The sequence below is a fragment of the Python bivittatus genome, unplaced genomic scaffold (genome assembly GCF_059951505.1).
Source record: "Python bivittatus isolate LINGU-HERP-01145 unplaced genomic scaffold, Pbiv_v1 ctg000610_np1212, whole genome shotgun sequence".
Taxonomy (NCBI): domain Eukaryota; kingdom Metazoa; phylum Chordata; class Lepidosauria; order Squamata; family Pythonidae; genus Python; species Python bivittatus.
The window spans coordinates 15,318,000-15,340,504 of NW_028277088.1; the positions used below are offsets into that span (position 1 = coordinate 15,318,000).

The 22,505-nt window shown below is 39.0% G+C and overlaps 1 protein-coding gene across 1 annotated transcript in view; it reads right to left on the reverse strand.

Moving 5' to 3' along the window:
- SVIL (supervillin) overlaps nt 1–21,685 on the reverse strand; it is a 141,180-nt gene extending 119,495 nt beyond the window's left edge. The window contains exon 1 of the mRNA XM_088150237.1: nt 21,490–21,685. The gene's annotated coding sequence lies outside the window, so the exon portion shown is untranslated. The remainder of the gene's footprint in view (nt 1–21,489) is intronic.
- Between the last annotated feature and the right edge of the window lie 820 nt (nt 21,686–22,505).

Consider the following 22,505-nt stretch of genomic DNA (forward strand, 5'->3'; position numbering starts at 1 on the left):
AAAATGCAACAGCCTGGGGGCGGGCTGGGGTGGAGTACTTTTTTCGAACACAAATGTCAAAATGAAGTGCCAAGGTGCATCTGTCCTACAAACCAGCTCCAGGGTGTTAATAGAGAAAACATGATGTATATTTAAAACAGACACCACCCACAAGTATTGTAGAGCGAGCATCAGCATTACAGATTATATGAAGAACAGGATTAAAAGATTGGAGGTCATATTATGGAGACTCTCCTTTACTTGAGTAAAGACACCTTTGAGTTGAGTACAACCCCTGGTAACAATATGGGTGCAACCATACAGGTTTTTCGGCAATATTAAGGAAGCAGTTTGCCATCTCTTCCTTCTCCTCCCATCCAAGTACTAATGCACTTCCACATATACATACCATACAATACCACAGATACAAATATAGACATATGCACACATCCTATCTTTCCATCATATTTATTTGGGAATAAGATAGAGTGTTAAACCTAAAGACATACAGACATTGTAATTTTTACCATTGTTCTTACTGCTCCTTATACTTTCTCCTGTATTTTGTGGATGGTTCCTCTCAAGCCCTACTGAGCTTGGCAAGATCAAAAAAGCAAGAACTACACAGATTTCGATACCTTCAATGCCAGTCTGGAAGTCGATACAGAATCTCGGAAACTGTAGGAAGAATTTCCAACCCTCCTTTATAATGAGTTTATTAAGGCAGAGTCTCTGAATTATTTGAAATGCTTCTTCCCAGATTTCTTAACACCTGGCTTGAGTTGCCATTTAGGAGAAAAGCTACCAATGGACTCACCTTCTCTCTTTTGGTTGCTTCCCTGTACTTTCCCTTCCATTCCTATTCCAGCCTCTCTACAATCTCTCACCAAGCCATGTATCATTACAGGGATAGGAAAATACTGAAGATCTGTTTGACAGTGCCTGCCTTAAGGCCCAACTTCAGAGGACAGATGAACTAAATCTAGCAGTTCTATCACAACCCTCTCAGAGGTTGGCACCTAGCAAATGGGATCTTTTGACACTCCCAGTACTAATCTAAAACCCTCTTGCTAAAAGTTAAGAACCCAGTATTTTTCAATCTTGGAGCCCACATCTAAAGCAAAACCCAGGGCCTTTTGCATAGCTCTCCTCTCAAGGGCTACTGTATCTGGGATGCAAAACTCTGGGCAATGGCTAGATGGCAATAAAAATACACAGAAAACTAACACTGTGCTGGTATCTACCAGTCACTTAGATTGTTGTAGTCCAGATAGGGTAGCTCTATTCCTCCCTTTTCTAAAAGTTTTACCACTGAACTAGAGGTTCTAGTCCATCACCACCACCTCACTGTAATTTATTAAGACAAATAAGTAAAATGAGAAACCATCAATATGCCTGCAAAATGCAAAAAAGGAAAAGAAACTCCCAACTTTAATCCTTGCCATTTCCCAGTATGGCTAACACAACATAGGTAGCCTTGCTAATACGATTCCTTCTAGCTGGGTTGGATGTCAACTCTCCTAACCTTCAGCCAGCACAGTTGAAAAACAACACATTTGGAAAGCATCAGGTTGGGAAAACTTATTGTTCATACAATATAATTCTGTCTTCTCAATTGGTGCATTCAAAATATACTGAGAATGATGGGATCTGTAGCCCAAGACATCTAACTGACAAAAGCTACTGTTGACGAAGCTGAGCTAGAAGGCCTAATGATTTGACTTGGCATAAGGCAATTTTGTAGGTACATAGTAAGATTTTGGTGTGTGCTTATATGAACTGAAGAACAGCAAAGTAATATAATGCTCAGGGCACATTAAACAGAATAAGTGTATATTTATAACTTCTCACCACTAATTAAAGCCTTACTTGGAGAGATGAGAAGCAAACTAACTGGCATGTGTTTATAAAAGCTTGCTGATGGTTTACAGATACAAAGATTAGCATAAGAGTTTCATGGACTTTTACTACATTTAGCTGAACAGGCCTGGATCTACACAGAGGTGAAAACTGCTGTAGAAGCAAGACATTTAAAAACAACAACATTGATTTAAAATATAATGATATAAATGGAATCCTTCAGTCAAAAAAGTAACAATTTCTGATGACCCGGCTAAATCAGTATAGCCCAAGTTTCATTATTATTATATTTTACCTCAAAGGTTCATTTGTGTACAAATTTATCAGGAGCAGCAATGTCCTCAGAATCCCATGATTAAGTTGTTCTAAACTGCAGTGCTTCAGGTATTTAAATTGATGAATTGGTCTCTTTGTGCACAGGATTCATATTTTATTGCTGAAAGGATGCAGGATACTTAAATTACACTACAATCAACTTGTCAGAGCAACTTAGAAAGTCTACTAACATAGAAGTAGTTTATCACATTTCATTGCAAAACAAGGACCTTATAATTCAGTATTTCATTTAAGTTGCACAAAAGGATATTTTAGCCAAGTTTAAGGTGAGCTGCAATAGGAGTATAAATGGTAATTATCTCAGGAAATGTAAGCGATAATCCTCAGCCAGCGGCAAATAATTCATAACATGACTTCCACAGGAATAAACATTTATTTTATTAGTAATTGCAATTATAAGAAAAGGATCTTGGATTTTTAGAGCGTCAACAGATTTAAACAATGGTTTTGGGCTCAAAATCTAAGCAGGTTTGGGCTTGGTTAGTTCTTGGACTGGAGACCCCCAAGAAATTCCAGACTGGTAATCTAGACTGGGAAATAGAAAAAAATCCCAGCAGAAAGAAAAAACAAACCACATCCTTATTGCAGCCAAGAAACCTCACAGCCAAGTTCATGTCCAGGAACTTCTCAGCAGTGAGTTTGACTTGAGGGAGATTTTACTTTTTCCTTTGCTTTAGAAGGATGAAATATGAACACACAGCTATTATTTCAAAGTATGAAGACTACCTTAGAAAGCATTCCAATGCCTATATTTTCCAACCTGGCAACTCCCAAGTGTTTGGACTTCAACTCCCAGAATTCTCATCAATGGCCATGCTGGCTGTGGAATTGTGGGATTTGAAATCCATACACCTGAAAATTGTCACAGTTGGGAAACACTGCTCTTGAGTCTACTGTATAAGGAAACAGAATGATATGGCTTTAAAAATGTATAAGAGGCTTGGACAATTAAGCTAAAACGAAGAATTAAATGTTTAATTTTTGGCACCCTGTTTTATTATTTATGGTAATATTTCAATTCATTCCGTATAATGAAAGAAAGAAAAAAAAGAAATGAAATGAAATGAGAAACATGTATATTATCTCCAACTACTGAGCAGCGATGAAGAAGGGGAACAGGCCAAATTATTCAGTTGATGCAATAAAGCTACACATTACAGTCATTCCTAAATCTAAATGTTACATGGCATCTGAATTTGAATATTCACCTTCTTTCAGGTATGGGTTTTAACATTTAGTTTCAGAAGATGCCCTCAATCCCTCCCCTCCTTGATAGATAAAACGTTTTGTTATTTTAAAAGACAAAGACAGAACTTGGAACAAAAAGCTGTCATAACTGGGGAAAAAAGGAGGTGTACCATCTCCTTAACAGCTCAGGTAAATGATTGGAATTATCCCCCAAATATGGGGGCTATGGGAAATTCAGGAGAAAGAAACAGAATGTTTTGCTTTAATATTTAAGTTGTTTCTGTAGAAATAGAGAAATATTTTAGCCAGGATACTGCATCAGACTTTTATTTTTCTGGGTGTGCTAGATATAACTTTTTGCTCTTATGACTGTGTACAAAATAGTGCATAATTCTCAAATTGTTACAGATTTTTATCGTGTTCATGAATATAGCCTTATAATCCTTAAGTCATCATTTTTTCTTGATAAGCTTAGAGTTCTATAAGATCCTGAGCTAAGTAGTAAATAAGTCGTTTCTAGACCAGCATGGTCTTGTGATCTGCCTAGAACACTGTTCCTTGTTTTAGATTTTTTCCCTTTTAATTCATTTGGAAGCAGTTGTTTTACTGAGGGAACTCCAGCTTTTTTTCCTTTAACAAGGGATGGCTCCATGTTAATAAATGAAGTTAAAAAAAAATCAGTAAAGTTTTATTTTCTTTATCTCTTATAAGAATTGTCTATCTCCAAAATAGAGATAAAGAAATGCTAAATCCTCAATGCTGTAAGACCACAAGATGGAGCTATAGGCATTATTTCATTATTTCCATTTTTACACTTATTCACCAGTAAGGCAGTAAAGATTGTGGAAGCCCTGTCTCTCTTACAGACTAGGATTGGGGGAAGATGCCAGGTAAGATGTCACCTGGAATATAGATAGTGGCAGCAGTAACTGCCAAGAAGTTATATCAAGGCAGAAAGGTGGGGTGAGTAGTATATACCAAGAGAGCTTCCAGGTGAGGTGGTTTGAGACCTCTGAACTTTCATTCTACAGGCCCAGCCCTGCTGCTACAATAAGTATTTGTAATTATTAACATTTATATATTTTGCCTGCAGATATTTCCTTGCCTGCAGATATTTTGGCATAAGAATGCCAAAATTAATCATGTAAGCAATTACTATACCAGCTGCATACCCCCAGTGTTGCAAATTCCAGAGCCAAGAGCTAGAAATGTCTTTGAGTTTTATTTGTATAAGGTTATGATACACTTATTATTGCTTCATGGGGAAGGCACCTCAGAGGCTTGCATCTTTGTAAGAGTAATCCCCATTCTTCTCTCTGAAGATTAGGGTAAGGGAACTCACGCCAAATATCTAGGAGCAGTTTAACTACAGCTTAAAAGGAAGTCAAGGAAATCTACATTTAGATGCTGGAGATTAAAGCAAGTCTGAACAAAACCCATGTTTTTCTTGTGGTGCTGGTGTCCCTATACAAAACACAATCACACTTGGAGTCAATACGCTAAGACTGTAGCCAGATGAAATTAACTCAGATCACATAATTGAGAAACCCATTCTGTTTTCTTTGATGCTTTCGAAACTTTGGATGCCTTCTCCCACTTTCAGTATTTTCCTCTCCTATGATATACTTGGAAAGAGCTTCAAAATGCTTGCCTGTTTTAAGCATATTCTCTAGTCTAGCCATAGAATAGACACATAACAGGAAAATGCCCATTTACCCAAGAAGCAAACTCTACTAACAATTCTTTCACAAAACTCAAATATATTCTTTGTGTGCTTTGTATAATGCCAAAAGAAGAGTCTCATTATTCAAATGTATACTTTCTAAGCAGAGGAAATGCTGGAAGGGTTTTGTTTTGTTTTTTAATCTAATGTGCTATTACCCCCCTCCAAACTTTTTGTATTTATATCCTGACTTTTCTCATCCCCTCATTTTTGTCCCCACCACAGTCCTATGAGGTAGGCTGGAGAAAGAGAGGGGGCCTGGTCCAGAGTCATCCAACAGTTAAATAGATTTGAACCTGTGTCTCAAAAATATTCATAAATGCCCCAGAACAGAATCATATATGCAAACCCACAATGGCTAGGCAGAGGCTAAGGAGTGGGATGGAGAAAATGGTGAATGGACATAGAAAGAGAATGGAGAATATGGGGGAAGGAAGGTGGTCCGGTCACTTTAAAAATGAAGAAGCAATGCCGACATTGTAGCTCTCAGGTTCCAAGTAGACAGGACTTTCAGAGATTAAAGTAGACTTTTTTTGGACAATACCAATCAGATGAACCTTATGTAAAATCTTCTGATTCCTGACTGGCTGTGATCACCTATCTTCATTTCTATCTGGTATACTGAACATTTCAATTCATTCATCATTCTATATTGATAACTGAAACAGAAGAATTTTCTCTTCTACATCTTTTCCCACTTCTAATCGTTTAAGAACAGGATAGAAAACAAACATTTCAACAGACAAAGATGGCCTCAGTTCTTGAAAAATGCCAAAAGGATTATGGATGGGGGAGACCCAACAACCCCACAACAGGATCTAGAGAACTTTTCTCATCAAGTTCAGAAGAACATACATTTCCCCTCACCATCTATAATTTTATTTTTTTTTAATCTACACCACCACAAAGGAAGATTAACTATAGTTACAAGGTAGAGCCACCTAGAGTTTCTGGATGATTGAACTGGCTCATAACTGATTCAATAAATAAGAAAGGCAGGCATTAATTCAAAAATCTTAATTTATTACTGGAACAGACCATGTAGTAATTTTTAAAAACAAAGTATGCATCATTATAAAGAACAGAAGAACCATCAAGTTGGTTCCTTCGCAAAAAGTGGGCACTGTTGAAAGCCACTGAAAGCCAATGCCATATGTTATGTGGAGTGGAAGAGAAGAGAAAGAATTTTCCAAGCCCAGTTTTATGCCATATCTATTGAAATTTGAACATTATTTCAGACCTTACTGTTGAAATCTAACATCCAGCCAAGAAATACAGTGACTAGAAGACCAGAACTAGTTAACAGCAAAGGGGGAGAGAGCTTGGGTGGGTTTTCATAAATCTGTTTACTCAGCTGTCAAACATTTTCTATAGAGAGTCCGTTTCTTTTTTGTATTCTGGGAAATCTTTTTGCTGAATTTTATCCAACTCCCTAAATCTTCATTACCACTGAACCTAAACCATGCATGTGTCCCTTAAGGCAGACTGTATTCTCTCAAGTTTAATCAGTTAAGAAAGATTTGAAAGCTGGCTTTAGAAGGGTTACATGTTTTCAAGAAGTACCAAGGAGTTGAATTCCTTTCCACGGAGAAATTTTATCTGAGATTCTTCTACAAGACCAAAAAGGAATAAGGGTGAACAGGCAGACAAAATGGGCAATCTTTGAAGCATTTCAGAGAAGAATAAAAAGCAGCAAAGAAAAGGAAGAGAACAAAAGATTGCCCTGTTTTAACTATGAGAAAGAAAGAAATTGAAATAGTGCATGGTCAGATTTGGAAAACGAACTAATGTAGCTAAGACTAGACTTTAAAATGTAGAAATTGTTCCAAGTACAGTACTGAAACTCAAAAGGAAGAAATATATGTTAATTTGGCAGGCACACAGATGATTTTTTTTTTTAAATTACACCTCCCAGAAAAAGATACTGCACCACCTTCATTTCACAGGAGGAAGCATATTTTTTCTGAAATTCCCTTCAAAATAATACTGGATGACACCAGTTTGTCCTATGAGCATTCATACAAGTGCCATATAGACAGAAAGGTGGGGTAAGAATTAAATCATCATCATCATCATCATCATCATCTCCTTCCAGAATTCAGATAAGACTACATATTATCCATACAGGTTTACCTCCATCCATTATTCCCTACCACAGTGTTTCTCAAGCTTAGCAATTTTAAGATGTGTAGACTTCAACTCCCAAAATCTTTGGACATTAGCTTTTCTGACTATTGTTACAGAAGCTATAATTCATATCTTGGAGAGTGCCATGTTGTCAACCCTTGAAAGTATCTAAGGGTGATAAGGATTTAAAAAAAACCCAAACTCAATTGTTGTGTATATCTGATTTAGTGTACCCAAGTAGTACAGTACACTAGTGTATTTAGTGTCATTCTGGGAATTGAAGTCCACATATCTTAAACTTGCCAAGGTTGAGAAACACTGCCCTACCATAACTTTGACAGCTGCTGCTGGGAATGGCTTAGACCCATAAGATGCTCACAGCTCATATAATGTGGAATACAATTGAGATGTTGCTGGAAAAACTACTGTAAGATACAGGCTCTTGAACATTAATCCTCAGGCTATTAAGTCCAATATTATTCAACATAATTCATGAACTGGTCAGATTTCATAAGTTTTTAATTTAGAAATCTAGACATTTATTCCCAATTTAGCATGTTCTGAATAGCAGGAGACATTTTCCATATTATAAATGATGTGGTTTCCTAAAAGAAAAATATGCCTTGCTTTCTAGAAGTGATCGAATAGTTCATGCAATTCTGGTAGGGCTTATCATTTATTTGTTCCTGATATTTACACGTAAATCTCATTCTCAACTTAAAACCTGAGTACACTAAATCAGATATGCGCAACACTGAGGTTTTTTCTTTCAGTCTCTATCAACCTTAGATACTTTCAAGAGTTGACAAAATAGCACTCTCCAAAATTCCATAACTATAGTCAGAAAAGCTAATGTCCAAAGATTGTGAAACCTCATTCAAGACTGGCACATTATATGACATTTTTAAAACTAATAAGGTTATGCTTGGTGAGGACCTGGGTGGAAATGCCAGGAAATCCTATCTAAGTGCCTGGAGGTCCATGGTGGAAAAAAGCAGGATATAGACGCACCAACAACCTGTGCCTTGAATGATACTTCTTTCTTATTCAGTATATTTCTAGGAAACTCAAAATATACTCTAATGTACTATACAGAAAGGCAATTAAATAACTCACATAACCAAGAGTCTAGGTCCAACATAATATTCTTAATATTCTCTTGTCTCACTAGCAGGATACAGTGCTATACAAGAGTACAGTAAGCATTGCAGACAATAGGCATCACAGACAGGAGTTTGTGACATACTTTAGCAAGAGAGCTCACTAGTAATGAAACTGGATACAAATCCACCTTATTTAATGATGCAACTCTATTCACATCATCAGGGTTTGGATTGACAGCCATAAACAGTCGGCCCAAATCACTGACCATTTATTTACTTATTTTTTATTTATTTATTATATTTGTAGTGTATAGCTGCCCATCTCACAAAAAAGTGACTCTGGGCGGCATATAACACTCAATTAAAAAGAAAACCAATACATACATATAAAATAGTCATTATTAAACTATAAAAACTATAAAAAAGTAAATGGAACAAGATAGGATGGTATTAACCACAGTAAGGGAGCTATCGCAAAATCTCCCCAGTCCTCTGGGACCCCCAGCCTGATCACATAGACAGGTCTTGAGGGGCTTGCAGAATGATGGAACTGACCTCACTTCTGGGGAGAGAATAAAATTCAAATTTTAGATTATTTACATCTTCTTATAGGGAGTCAAACTGCCATATATATTTGGTGATCTACAACAAATCTTCTAGTCCAGAACTGATTTCATTCAAAGCACAACCAATATCCAATGGTAAATAAATATAATTACAAGTCCGGAGGAAGTATTTCTGCCTACTGAAGCATATCACCTGCTCAGTTCATGAGTGTAACTAAATACCCAGTGATTTCTAAATTTATTTTCTTTGGGTTGTGTTTTGTTTTATTTTGCTCAGTGCATTATTATTTGCTGTAATGTGTGCAGGAGCCTATTCCAGTGTTTCTCAACTCTGGCAACTTTGAGAGGAGTGGACTGGCTGGCTGGGGAATTCTGGGAGTTGAAGTCCACTCATCTTAAAGCTGCTAAGGTTAAGAAACACTGGCCTATACAAATCCCTGTGGGATAGGATATTTGATTAATAGAGCTTTGTTTAAAGAAACTGAGGAAATGGGGAGGGGGGAGAGAATAAGCACGCATGTGCATGAAAAGAAAAAGCAAATGGAAGAAGAGAATGGCAAGGTATAATCAACGGCCTGTAACAAGATCACAAAGTATAATCATACCTGAAAAAGTAGCTTCGTAACATTTGTTTATCACATGGTCATTTAAATACTGTTGACTATTTAGTTCAGTGATAGATCACATTCTTTGAATGCAGATTATCAGATTCAATCTCTGGCATAACCAGGTATGTTTGGGAAGGATCTCTGGCTCAAACCCAGTGAAGTAACTACCAACTGATATAAGCCAATCTTCCCCAATCTGATGCCCCCCAGATAATGGTCCCAAAATTCCCAACCAGCAAGGCTTGATGATGGATGGATGTTTTTACTCTTAGTCTAGAAACGATACTTTGCAGTCCTCAAGTGAATTGTAGGAGAGTGCTATCATCAGTGCTGGAGCAAAAGTAGAAGTCTTCTCCAATCCTATTACTGGAACTTTCTGAAGATGCTGGAAAGTCAGCCTGAGAATTTCTGCACGCAAAGCAGAAAGGGACAGGGGGAATAGCAACCAAGTGATATTTTTGTACACTGATCCTTTCACAGAATAAAACCTGTTCCTTATCACACAATTAAACTGAAACATCTACCTATGTTATTTAAATAAATACGGAACTATCCCTTCAGCCTAGCCTTGTAAGGTCAGGAACAGAATTGGATGATGATTTGTTGACATGTTAGCTTCCTGTAGTTATGGTGCCATTGTGTCATCAGATGGAAGGTGTCATGACCAGTCACCAAAATATCTCCAAGCATTACCTACACATGCCAGATATGAGAGCCAAGTTCTGGTTTTATGTCAGGCATTCCAAAAAAAATTTTTTTAACGTGGGAGGAAGAACATAGCACACACTGGTGGAGTGAGGGTAATATCTGCTATTCAGCAGATTGATGCTCCAGACTAGGTGATGATTTGCTTCCATTTCCTTCAGCCAACATACACCTTTCAACTCTGGCAAGAAGACAGAAAAAGTAAACCATGCCCTCTGCTTTTGTCCATTTTCGAAGGTGCAGAAATAAAAACTCCACAAAGATTCAGTGCAGACAATGTATCAGTGATTTTTTACCAACTATGGTTTAGGATGACATCTGTATATACATTTCCGGAAAGAGCTAAAGAGCCTGGCTCTGCCAGCTTGCATGAGGCGATAAAAGCTCTAAATCCTGGGGGTGGCTGGTGCCCTAATGATGCTCCCTGAGCTACTTGCCAATTCCATCAATTCTTGGAATTTATTATTTAAGACTGCTTTTATATTGTATTTTAATTGCTTTTATCTTTTCTGTAAACCGCCCAGAGTTACTTTTTAACAAGATGGGAGGTGACAAATTTGACATATAAATAAATAAATTTAACCATATTTAAAACTAATCTGGTTCTATTCTTAATCTGAAAATGAAAGTAAGATTTGAAACCAGTTACAAACTGTCCAGAGGGAAATGCTGGGCAGTATTAAAATCTATCCAGATGTAATTCTAAACCATAGTTAAGATCAACCAAGACAGTTGAAGATTGATGGAAACAGAAGCATTACAACTACTATGAGCATTGCAGGTCATGCTGACGAATGCAAGGTACAGAGATGATATGATTCCCATATTAAACTATCAGATACAATTCAAAGTGTTGGTGGTGATGTATAAAGCCCTAAGCAGCTTAGACTTTGACTATCTACAGCTGTGTAGAAACCTTGGCAACTTTAAGATGTGTGGACTTCAATTCCCAGAATTCCCCAGCCAGCATTAATGTGTCTCTTCAGAAGATAGCTTGGCTGTCAAAGGTTCAGCTATCTAGCATGCAGGAAAGGGCTTTGTGGCTCCCATGGTGGGGAATTCACTCTTCGGGAGATGCAGTTTTAAATACTCTCCCTGTATTTAGAAAGTTAGTATAAACAGTTCTCTTCTAACAAGCTTTTAATAATAATTATAGTAGTAACAAAATTATTTAAAGCTTGATGTTTATCTATATTTCAGTTGTATTAATGCAATACATTTTTTTACTAATATAAGCCATCATGATTGTCAAACAGATAGATATGTGGGCTATAAATTGAATAAATGAATAAATGAATGAATAAATAAAACAATTTCACAAATTGCAAAGCACTGCATTTGTATGAGGCTATTATAACGTGCATTCATTTGTTAGTCTTTTTTTTTTTAACTATCTCTGCATTTGGAAATAATGGCTAGGTATATGGTGCTCACATTAATTTAAAAAAACCTAAAGTTTAGAAGCTGATAAATGTATAACAGTAAATACATTACTGTATACTGACCACAAAGATATGTATTGTCAAGACCACAGTGTTCCCAGTGATAACATGTGATAGTACAAGCTGGATTACTCAAAAGGTAGAAAGAAAAATGAATGTCTTTGAATAGTGATGCTGGAGAAAATTTGTGGAGAATACCTTCGGTCACAAGTCGTTCAAACAATTTAGTACTAGATAAAGTAAAACCAAACTGGGCATTGCAAGCACTAATATTGAAGCTATTTTGGACTTGAAATGCAAAGGCAACAGTTATTGGGGATGTTCCTATGCTTGGAAAATCTGAAGGCTATCCAAAAAGAACCACAGAAGGTAAGGTGGCTAAATGCTATCCTTGGTGGTATGAGCATAAGCTTAAAAGAACTCAAAGAAGCAATTATTGACAGACAACCCTAATGCCCATTCAGTCACAAAGACTGAACAACTTAACAGCAGCAAGGTATTGGGGAGGACTGTTTGCTGATTCATGGTAAAAATGAAAATTCACTACTGTGAATTCACTAGAGCGTTTCTCAACCTTGGCAGCTAGATGATGTGTAGACTTCAACTCCCAGAATTCCCCAGCCAGCATGCTAGCTGGGGAATTCTGGGAGTTGAAGTCCACACACCTTCCAGTTGCCAAGGTTGAGAAACACGGCACTAGAGTAACTAATCTTCAATATACAGTTTTGCTGATACTTTACTGTGATGTTTCATTTCCTGCCATTCCTGAGTTTTTCTTATGAGCTGTACCATTCTCTATGTACGTTTTAAACTTGGTTTTAAATTGTTTTATATTATTGCATACTAATATAATAGTTTTAGTCATGCTAAACTTTTGTCATAAAATTATTTTAACCCATTTCTTCCTTTAAGTGCTGTCATGCTTTTTGTCTCATTTCTTAAATAGTGTTAACATTTAAAGAGTATTCAAAGCAACTAGGTAGTGCTGACTATTAAATGAAAACTTTACACTATTTCGCAATGCAAAGTTTTATACAAATTACTTTCTGTATAAATTGGGTCATCTATATGTTGACTAATGGGCAAATACCAGCTGTTCACAGATGTGGTATCATTCCCAATAAAGAATCAAGAATGTTGGTGGAATAGTTATAAGTGAGAGATTTCTGCAATACCCAAAGGTCACCCATATTTGCTTCCAAAACATTTAGATTAGCATTTGAATCAGCATTTCTTGAGCAAGAAGTTAATGGTGATACCACTTCACTGTAATAATTAAATAATTGCAATAACCTCCTTAGAGACAGTTCTAGAATATCTCATACAAATGAAGACAAATACATGGAAGCTTAGTGCTGTCCTACAGATAGAAAAGGAAGCAAGCTTTTGAATTATACAGAACTATAGGTTAAGTTTTTCAAGCTGATGCTGAGACAGTTTACCATAGGTCAAGACTCCTGAATAAGAAAGGAATAAAATTTCCAGGCTGCTGTGGGCCAGGTCCAAGTACAGGACTGCATTTCAGCCATAGTAGGACAACTACCAGTGCGAACGATCTGTTAAGATTCATAAAAACATTGGGCATGTAGGTTAGCGGTGATACAGAATTTCTTTTTTAACATTTATTTATTTATTTTTCACATTTATATATGCCACCCATCTCACTGTATAATTAAATGCAAAGGACTGAGTTAGTCAGGAAAGATGCTACCAAAATCCTGATTTTTTTTGCCACCACAGAATAACACGCCTCTCTTCCTACAATGCAAAACACATCAGAAACCTGAATTCAACAGTGTGTAAAAAAAAAAAAAAAATGCCACAACAACGCTGTGTATGACTATACAGTTCCAATAGAAGAGAATATATGTAGCTCACGGCTGAACTTGGAATCCTTGGTGCTCTCTCTGAGCTTGGTTGCTTGCTTGCAGACGCTTCATTACCCAACTAGGTAATATCATCAGTGCCAGCACTGATGCTACCTAGTTGAGTAATGAAACGTCTGCAAGCAAACAGCCAAGCTCAGAGAGAGCACCAAGGTCTGAATGACTATACTGTATCGCACTATTCACACAGCATGCTTCACCCAGCCAGCCTCTCACCAAGTCAAATTTCTTTATGGGTAGTTCTGGCATTTCACAATTCGGAATGTGACAATACTTTGAATCTGAAACATGTTGAGCCTGAAATGTCCCATTTCGGAACTGTTTAAAGCTCAAAATAGGCCTATTTTGAACTCAGAACACCAAACTGAAAAGGTTCCAGAAAAGATGTAACAACACTTTTCAAACTCAGAATAACTACTTTGCACACTCCTACTTAAAATAATACTAGGAGCATCCCACTTCCTCAAATATTGCTTAGCATATCATCAGCCAGAATGCTACGACAGAATTGGCAAGGTTTCATTACATCACTAGCCTCTTTCCCACAGGCAAAGCAGACAGCAGGAGGCACAGCTCAGATGGCTGTGGCCAAGAGAAAGTGTGCTCTAGACTGCCAGCTTTTCACAATGCTTTCTGTAATGGAGAAGCTTGGTTTCCCTGCCACTTTATATCTTCAGTCCTTGATTGGAAGACTGACAGGGTGGAAGAGGATAGGGTGATAAAGAACTAATAGGGATTTGAAAAATGCCCCACAGTTAACTGTGCTTAACAAGACAGAAGTTTGATTGAAAAAGGTAGTTTAACATTTACCCAAACAACTCCATCTGGATATAAACCTCTCTCCTGCCTTATGGCTGACTGGGTTATGGTGTTCACACAATGTGCTAACCACACTATTTACAAATGCTTTGTGAACACAATCTGAGCCAGTTATTAATATGTGCAAAACTAATTGGCACCTATATGTCTCTCTTTACATCAGGGCTGAATCTGATATGGCCTCCAAGTATTTGCTCCAAGCAACCCCAGCGAACATAGTCAGCTGTGAGCAATACTAGGAGTTGGTAGCTCAACATCTAGAAGGCTAATCTTTGTCACCCCTACACTATACATTGATTATAAAGATATTTGAGGAAAAGCAGCTTCTTCTCAATTTCTCCTTTCGGATATTCAGGAACTTCTAACTGATTACATGAGACCACAATCTATTCTGCTAAGAAATTGGCTTGTTGCCTCTTATTGCATGACTACATTGAAGGCATATGTTCAAAAAACAGGTGGTCAGTTCCTATGAAACTCTGTATACTTCCTTTAACTTCTTGCCCCATTAGTATTCCTCTTTAACTAGGTGATTAAGTCTACTTTCTACATTTTTCTGAAGTTTAGAAAGCAGTAGACTACCACTGTAATCCACCAAATACTATTAAATATTGCATTAAGTACTGCACTATAACATTATTCGTTTGACAAATCATTTTAGATTGCCCCAAACTTAATACATACACATCCCCAAAGTTCCCCCAGAGTTAATAAGCTTATTTTTTTTAATTATTCAAGCCATTTATAAACCTACTCTATCAAGAGCAGAATAAGTAGTTAAATGGGTTGAAACAGAAATCAGAGCATCAACATAGCTGAAATTGCATATGAGAAAGCAGCTGATGGGGCTAAGCGGAGAAAAATTGTGAAACAGCTGGGAAATGCAAAGCACTTTTGGGCAGGCTGCAATGTAATCCAAAATAATGCCTCATGTTTAGAGGCACACACACCATGAAGCAAGAGTAACAAGGAGCCAACTCAAGCCTAGCGCATGCTATTCCTTACTTCAGCCCATGTGCAAGTAGCTACAACAAGAGATTGTAAAACAAATTGCTTAATCCTCAACATCAAAGAAAGCAATTCAGTTACTAATACAAGCAAAATTTCCCTTGAATTCATTTTGCTGAATATTAATTGCTGGATACTTATTGATCTGGAATAACTGGAAATACTTGAAAAAGAGACAAAAAAGAAAGGGGTGTGTGTGTGTGTGTGTACGTATGTAGTTTTGCATGTTTAAGCATACAGGTATAAGCCTCAGCCTTTGAAAAGTGGCAGCTGAATATTATATGACATTATGGTGCAGTATCTTATACCTGGATCAGAAAAACCCAGCTTAATCTTCATTTAGCCTGGAGATTTGAGTAATCACTACCTCTGATCCTATGAGCTGTCTTGAGGAAGGACAGGATAAAAATGCAATTAAAGAAAATAGGACGAGTGTCAGGACCAAGAAGGAGTTGTGAATGGATGGTATGCAATGATTGGGTTCAAACATCATATCTGCAAGCCATAATTAACTAGTTTCACACAGTATGCTATACCAAAAAAAAAAAAAAAGCCAACATCCTATTGTGGCTTTAAAAGATGTGTGAATCCAGCCATTTCATTACTGGAGGAGGATTTCCATTTTTTTAAGTGAAAACATCAATGTTTATATTTGAATTTGAGTAATATTTTAAGTGTTTCTTTGTTGTTTCTGATCACAACAGTATTGTAAAATAATTTACAAATGCATGTCCCCCAATGGCAGACAGCATCTCTTTTCTGATTTTTATAAGTAAAAACACTTGCATTCTCATCCATTGTATTCTGCAACATTTCCTTTCTCAGGAACCAATAAAATTTCAGCGTATTAAGATAATAGGTCTCACTTTAACTCCAAATAGAGACACGGTACGTTCAACTTAAATACTCTATAGAATTTTCAGAATGTGTCTTATTCCTGCATTGTCAAAAACAGAAATAAACTCAATACACTGTCTTTTGCTCTTAAACTTTTGAGGAGGATTTTTTTTTAAAGAAAACTTAAGTACTCACAAAATGGACTCTGGTATTTTGTTTTCCTTTTAAATATAATCGCAACAGTCAAGCACACTCTTTAAATCCATTCCATTTATAAACAGTAAAGCTTTCTTATTAAAATCTGAAAGATTTAAGAACAGCTTTGAGCAAAGCATCTGTTACACTATAGTTGTGATAGGAAAGAACAGAAATATTTGGGAGATTTGAGCTAAGACTGACTCTTGTTTGGAAAACGTGTCCAGTTTGAGTTGCAATTCCACGAGAGTAAAGTCACTTTTTTGACATGAAATTTCAAAACAGTGGACTCTGAGCTACTAATTCCAACCAGAATATCCCAGCAAGTATGAGAAGTTGGCATAAATTAAAGCCATATAACACACCGAACCATTAACAAGTCAATCACATTTCAGTTTCCACATACTGGCTTAACTCGGCCCATGTAGCCTCGGTTCAAGGCTCAATCTCATGGCAACCCACAACTTTAAGTAAACTGCATAAACCATGATCAAGGTAACTTAAGTGAGACAGTTTTGTCTTATAATGATCATGCCATGGAATATTTAGAAACAACAAGATCTGCAAGACCATACTTAAGATTATAAATCAGTCACAACATTCCCTATCATTTCAAAAGCCTGGAGCAAAGTATTAAAATGTATAAAGGCTATAAAGTCTGTTTATAGCATCTTAAGCTGATCCTATAGCACAAATTGCTTCATTTCTCCATCCCATTTATACTGATTTGCCAGATCAGGCCAACCAAATTCAGCACCCTGTTTCTAACACTGAGTTTCTAGAAATACAGTGCTTGCTAGACACCTAGCATAAAACCAATAGCTTTCTCTAATTTCTCACCAGTTTTAGTTCTTTGCATTACACTTTCAACATGTTGCTCAGTAAGACATTTGAGAAAGCTTAGTCTTAGTCACTTACTCTTAAGGTACATCTTTACCAACTACAATTAAATGTATAATTAAAACTGCATTTCCATCTATAAGTGCCCCAGCAAATTAAGCAAATATTTAGCATGAACAAGATTGAAATGCTGATGATAGAAAAATTAAAATCTTAAAAGGAGAGGGTGGATAAGAGACTATTCTTAACTCTAAGACATTTGTCACTTCCAGGCACTGTTTTTGGATGTCATTCAGCTTAGCTAGAACACTTTGCTTACAAAATAGTTTTGAACAATTCAGACTTCAATCCAGTCTAAACTTAGCACCACAGTAATTGTAGAAGTTCAAACTGAAGTGACTCAAAACAAACAGGATATTAACATGGGGAAGAACATAGTAACCTGACTCCCAGTTCTGTTCTACTCACAACCAAACAACACCAGTGCACAAAAAACCAAGAAATGTTCACACGGCTTCCAGCAGCAAAATATGAAACAAATGAAATGTTGCACATTGCAAATATTCTGCATAGGTTGTAGCAACACATGTAAAAATATTTAGAAATGTTTCCATTCATTTAACTTTCCATATTTCTCCTTTTCAACTAAGTGTTCATGGTTTTCAGACCAAGGAGGACAATATAGATGTTCACAGACATTATGGCTGGAAGATTAAGCCACATACAATGAATGACATTAACCATATGTTTTACTTTTAGGAGATATTTACCAGGGCTGCAAGCCTTAACTGACAGGGTGATTAGTTATGATAAAAGTTATAGCAGAGATTCACACTGGGAGTTTCTTCCAATCCTCAGATTGGATTCTCCTCAGATTCCAGGAAGATAAGACTGATATGTGAACATCTGGATTATTCCCAAGTGGCAGCAGGCTTCAGAACACACCACAAAAATGGAAAGGGCTCTCATTGCAGCCACTCTCACACAACTGAAAAGTACCTGTTAAGTACTTTTCATAGATAGTAACTGAGCCATAATGTGCCCCTTTGAAATGTATAAGAAAGCCAGTTTGGTGTCATGGTTAAGTCACCAGGCTAAAAACCTGGAAACCATGAGTTCTAGTCCTGTCTTTGGCACAAAGCCAGCTGGATGACCTTGGGCCAGTCACTCTCTCTCAGCCCTAGGAAGGAGGCCAGGGCAAGGCACTTCTGAAAAACCTTGCCAAAAAAACTGCAGGGACTAGTCCATGAGTCATCAGGAGTCAAAAACTGACCTGAAGGCACAAACACAAACACACAAAACAAAAAAGTATAAGATTAGGCAAGAGTTTAGCCTCATCGGAAGTTGGAGTATGCAGGAACTGTCCTCTGCTTTTGACCAAGAAGAACCTTTAGCAGGCCAATGTACTTTAATCCTGTCACAGCTTTTATAGAGAAGGCCCACCAGTTTCCCAACCATTCTCTACTATCTTCACCTACCAACAGATGACCTTCTTCTTCAGAAAGGACTTTGGCCTGATGATCTGACTGCAATTTCTAGTACTGATTGCAGGTTTTAGTTTAACCAGTTGCTGTTTTATCATTCCTGTTTATAGTTGCATACATTTCTGTAACTATTTTCAGTGAATGCTATCAGAGCCCCAAATGTTGCCATTGGCCACATGGGGCACTTCAGCAAGGAAACATGGAAACACCAGTTTAGCTACATACCCCTTAAGACTTTAGTTTTCCAGCTTTGTTTGTTTCTTCCTTCCCTCCTTCTTGAGTTGTAAGAACATTTTAATTGGATTGTCAGGCATTTATGTCATTCCCTGCTCTGTTTACTTTTAAGACAGGCCTGTCAGACCACAGTTAAATAAGAATATAGCAAGATTCTGGGGTCTGGATTTCTTAAAGAATTTGCTGTCATGTAGGCTATAGGTACAAAAATAACATTTGTGTAGGCAACTAGTATATAAAAACTTCTTCGTTGTTGACTTCCAGACTAAGATGAAACACCTTTTCACAGAACTTTTTATTGTAAAGTTACTGTTGTTATTACTATGGCTAAGAGATATGTGGATCAGAAAGACTCGTCTCTATACTGAACTGACTAGATAACTCTTAGCCTCAGGAAGAAACACAGGATAAGATTTACCTTTCAAAATTGTAATAATAGCTTCCTTGTTCAGAAGTCCTTCTTTAAAAGGTAGCCATATTTTTAACTGTAATACAAAAGATAACCTAAGTTTTGTCATACTCACTTCATTGGCTCTATTTCAAACAGGACAATGTCTAGACCTAAATTAAAATGATCCTAACCCTGCCAGCCTTCTCTCCTATGGTTGCCCGGGGAATGAATTAGAGCATTTGTGAGATTTCAAAAACAATTCACTGACCACAGTAGTCACAAACATTCATTTCATTTGATCTTATCTTCCTTCTTTGGGGGAACATAGTCTGCTACCTTACAGATTTGGCTTGATGATTGTGGCCTTCTGATATTGTTGAACTACAACTCCCAACAGCCCCAGCCAATGGACATGTTGAAAGAGGTTTCAACCACGAGAGAGGCTGGATATTATACTCTGGCCATATTTGGAAGGCTAAATATTCCCATCCCCGGTTTAGATTAAGTTCTTTTATGGGACACCCAGACCAAGAGCTGTGTTTCAGGGTTGTTGGGATTCTAAATTTTATCTCTGAATTTGGGAACTGCATTGAGTTTATTTTATTTATGTTGTCTGCTATAAGGAACCATAGCACTGGTATCTAGAAGGGCAGAATGAAAAACCTGCCGTAAATATCAGCCAAGGATATTTTGCAGGTCATTTAAGGGGGAAAAGGTGGTAAGGAGTGTGAGCTTGATCTAGGCTTTAAGAAGTTTCTACTGGCACCAAAAGAAACATTTTTGAAGCCCAACTGCTGTGCAGAACAGGCAAGTTGAGAATGTGTCAAACTAAAGATTTCCCAACTCTGGTTTATGCATTCTACAGAATCAAAAACTATTTGGATTATATTTCTTTAGCAGCTGCGTTTTTAAGTCTTTCCTTAGTCTGAAATATTCTGTAAGTCTGCCTATGTATACAACTTAAATGAACTGAATTCTAGGATTTTTTCATTGGTGGCCAAGGAAAGCTAATGTTAAGTTAAACAAAGGTTCGTTTAGTATTTAGTATCATTTTCCCTGAAAGTTAATTCCATACTCTACCACTGCTCTATTATTCAAGATAGATTCAGCTTGGAAAAGCAGCGCTTTAAATTTAAAACCCACCCAGTTTCAATACTAACCATAGCCTCAGCTTACTTTACAGCAGTTATAGTGTGCAGAACCACCCAGAACGAATGAGAATGAGGACATCTCGAAGGATGCCTGGGGAAAAAGATTCAACAGGACGTGGTCAGTTCATATTTAGATACTTGCTGAAGTGAGGAAACCCTCTGAAAACACTCCAAAGCTGTAGGTAAAAATATGAGCAAACAGACTAAGGCATGTTTAATATTCATCCAGCTGTGCACAGTAATGCAGTTAAATCATTTTAGAGCCTGAACTGCACCGTCTTGTGGGGCGCTCCTTAGACAGCAACCTGTATTAACGTTATTTACTTCAGAATACCGTTGCCATGCTGAGGTGTTTTCCCTCAGCTCCTATTGTGCAGAACCCTGGATTTTTACCCCCCAAAACTCTGCCCGGCGGCCCCGCTGATAAGCCTATTAGCGGGCGGTCGCTCCCTATCAGAAACAAACAAAACTTGGCATCTCACGCGAGGCTCGACACCGCGCTGTCAACTGGCTTCCGAGAACATGTTGCTGTTACTCGGTTGACAGAAAGCCTGCAGCGAGACACAACGAAGCAGCAAGCGGAATCGCGAGGGCCCGGAGCACCTCTTCACCCCAAAGCTGCTGCTCTGCAAGTGGGCGGATGTGCCTCTGTCTCCGGAAGAGAGGCGGTTCATGCCCTGGAAACCAGTTTCGCTCCCAGTCCAGGGAGCTTTTCAACGGGAACCGGGGGAGATTCCACCACCTGGCAATGCACACCAGCGCGGGGGGGGGGGGGGGGGCTTCCCAATGGGCGCCCGTGCCCGCAATTCAGAGCGAACCGCCTTCCCTCTGCCCCGAACAGCACGCGCGCGTTGCACAACCGCCTTGACCTTTGCCTCCCCTTCCCCCAACCTCTTCTCTCTCACACAACCTGGCCTCTTCCTTCCCCTGCGGGCGGGTATTATTTACCGTCTCGCGGCGAAGAAAACGAAGCGCGAGCGAGTCCCGAGCCGGAAGAGCCGCCTTACCTGCGTCCCGGCTGCCCAGCGCGGGCGTTCGCCACCTGCCCCGCTCCGGCTGCTCCCGCGAAGACGGGCGGCGCGCGAGTTCCTCAACAAAGGAGAAACTTCTCCCGCGAATCGCGCGCGGCGGCCGCTAAGCAGGCGAGCAGAGCGGCAGCTGGCGGGGGCGGGGAGGGCGCGCGCCCGCCCAATGGGAAAGTTCGGCTCGTGCAGGAGCCGCAGCCGCCGCCGCCGCCGGCCTGGCCGCGCTTGAAGGGAAGCTGCTCCGTCCCTCGGCCGACTGCCGGCAGCAGCCCGAGCTGTCTGGCCCCGGGCGGGCAGGAGCGCCAAGGACTGACTCCGCGCTGGGACGGAAGGGGAGGGCAGCTGCCGCCGCCGCCGCCGCCGCCGCCTTGTCCACCACCCAGCACAGAGCGCGGAGAGCTGGAGACGCTTCCTCCCGGTGGGGGCGGAGACCTGGGGCGCTCGGTCTCCCCTTCCCGGCTCTGAATCAGGAAGAGAAAGAAAGGCGAGGCTGCTCAGCCGCTGCCCCGCTGGAGGGTTCGTTTTATGGGGGAGCTCACGGCGCCTGGTAGCGTTGGGCGAGAACAAAGGAGTGCTTTGGGGCATGTAAAGAGCGCTTTCCCATTCAGCGCCGGACGCTGAGGGAAGCGGGTTTCTAGCTCTGGGAGTCGTTTTCCTCTCGAGGTTTTTCTTTTTCTTTTTTTTAAGTCTTCTCGGGTGGCTTCACCTCCGAAGCCCTTTCGCTTAGGAACGACGCCTCAGGAGAGGAGGTCATAAAGGGTGTGAGTTGCCTCGCTTGGCTGATCTGAAAGAGTCGAGCAGGGTCAGGGTGGGTTAGTGTTTCGAAAGGAGGCCACTAGGAAATCCCAGGACTTCTTAATTTCCAGGAAGCCCCCAGGAATCCCAGAACTTGCAATGGTTGGTGATTAAGATGCTGGACTAGGACCATGGAGGCCCAGGTTTAAATCCACCTTCAGCCATGGAGGTTCACTGGGTGATTTGGAACTAGCCATTCTCTG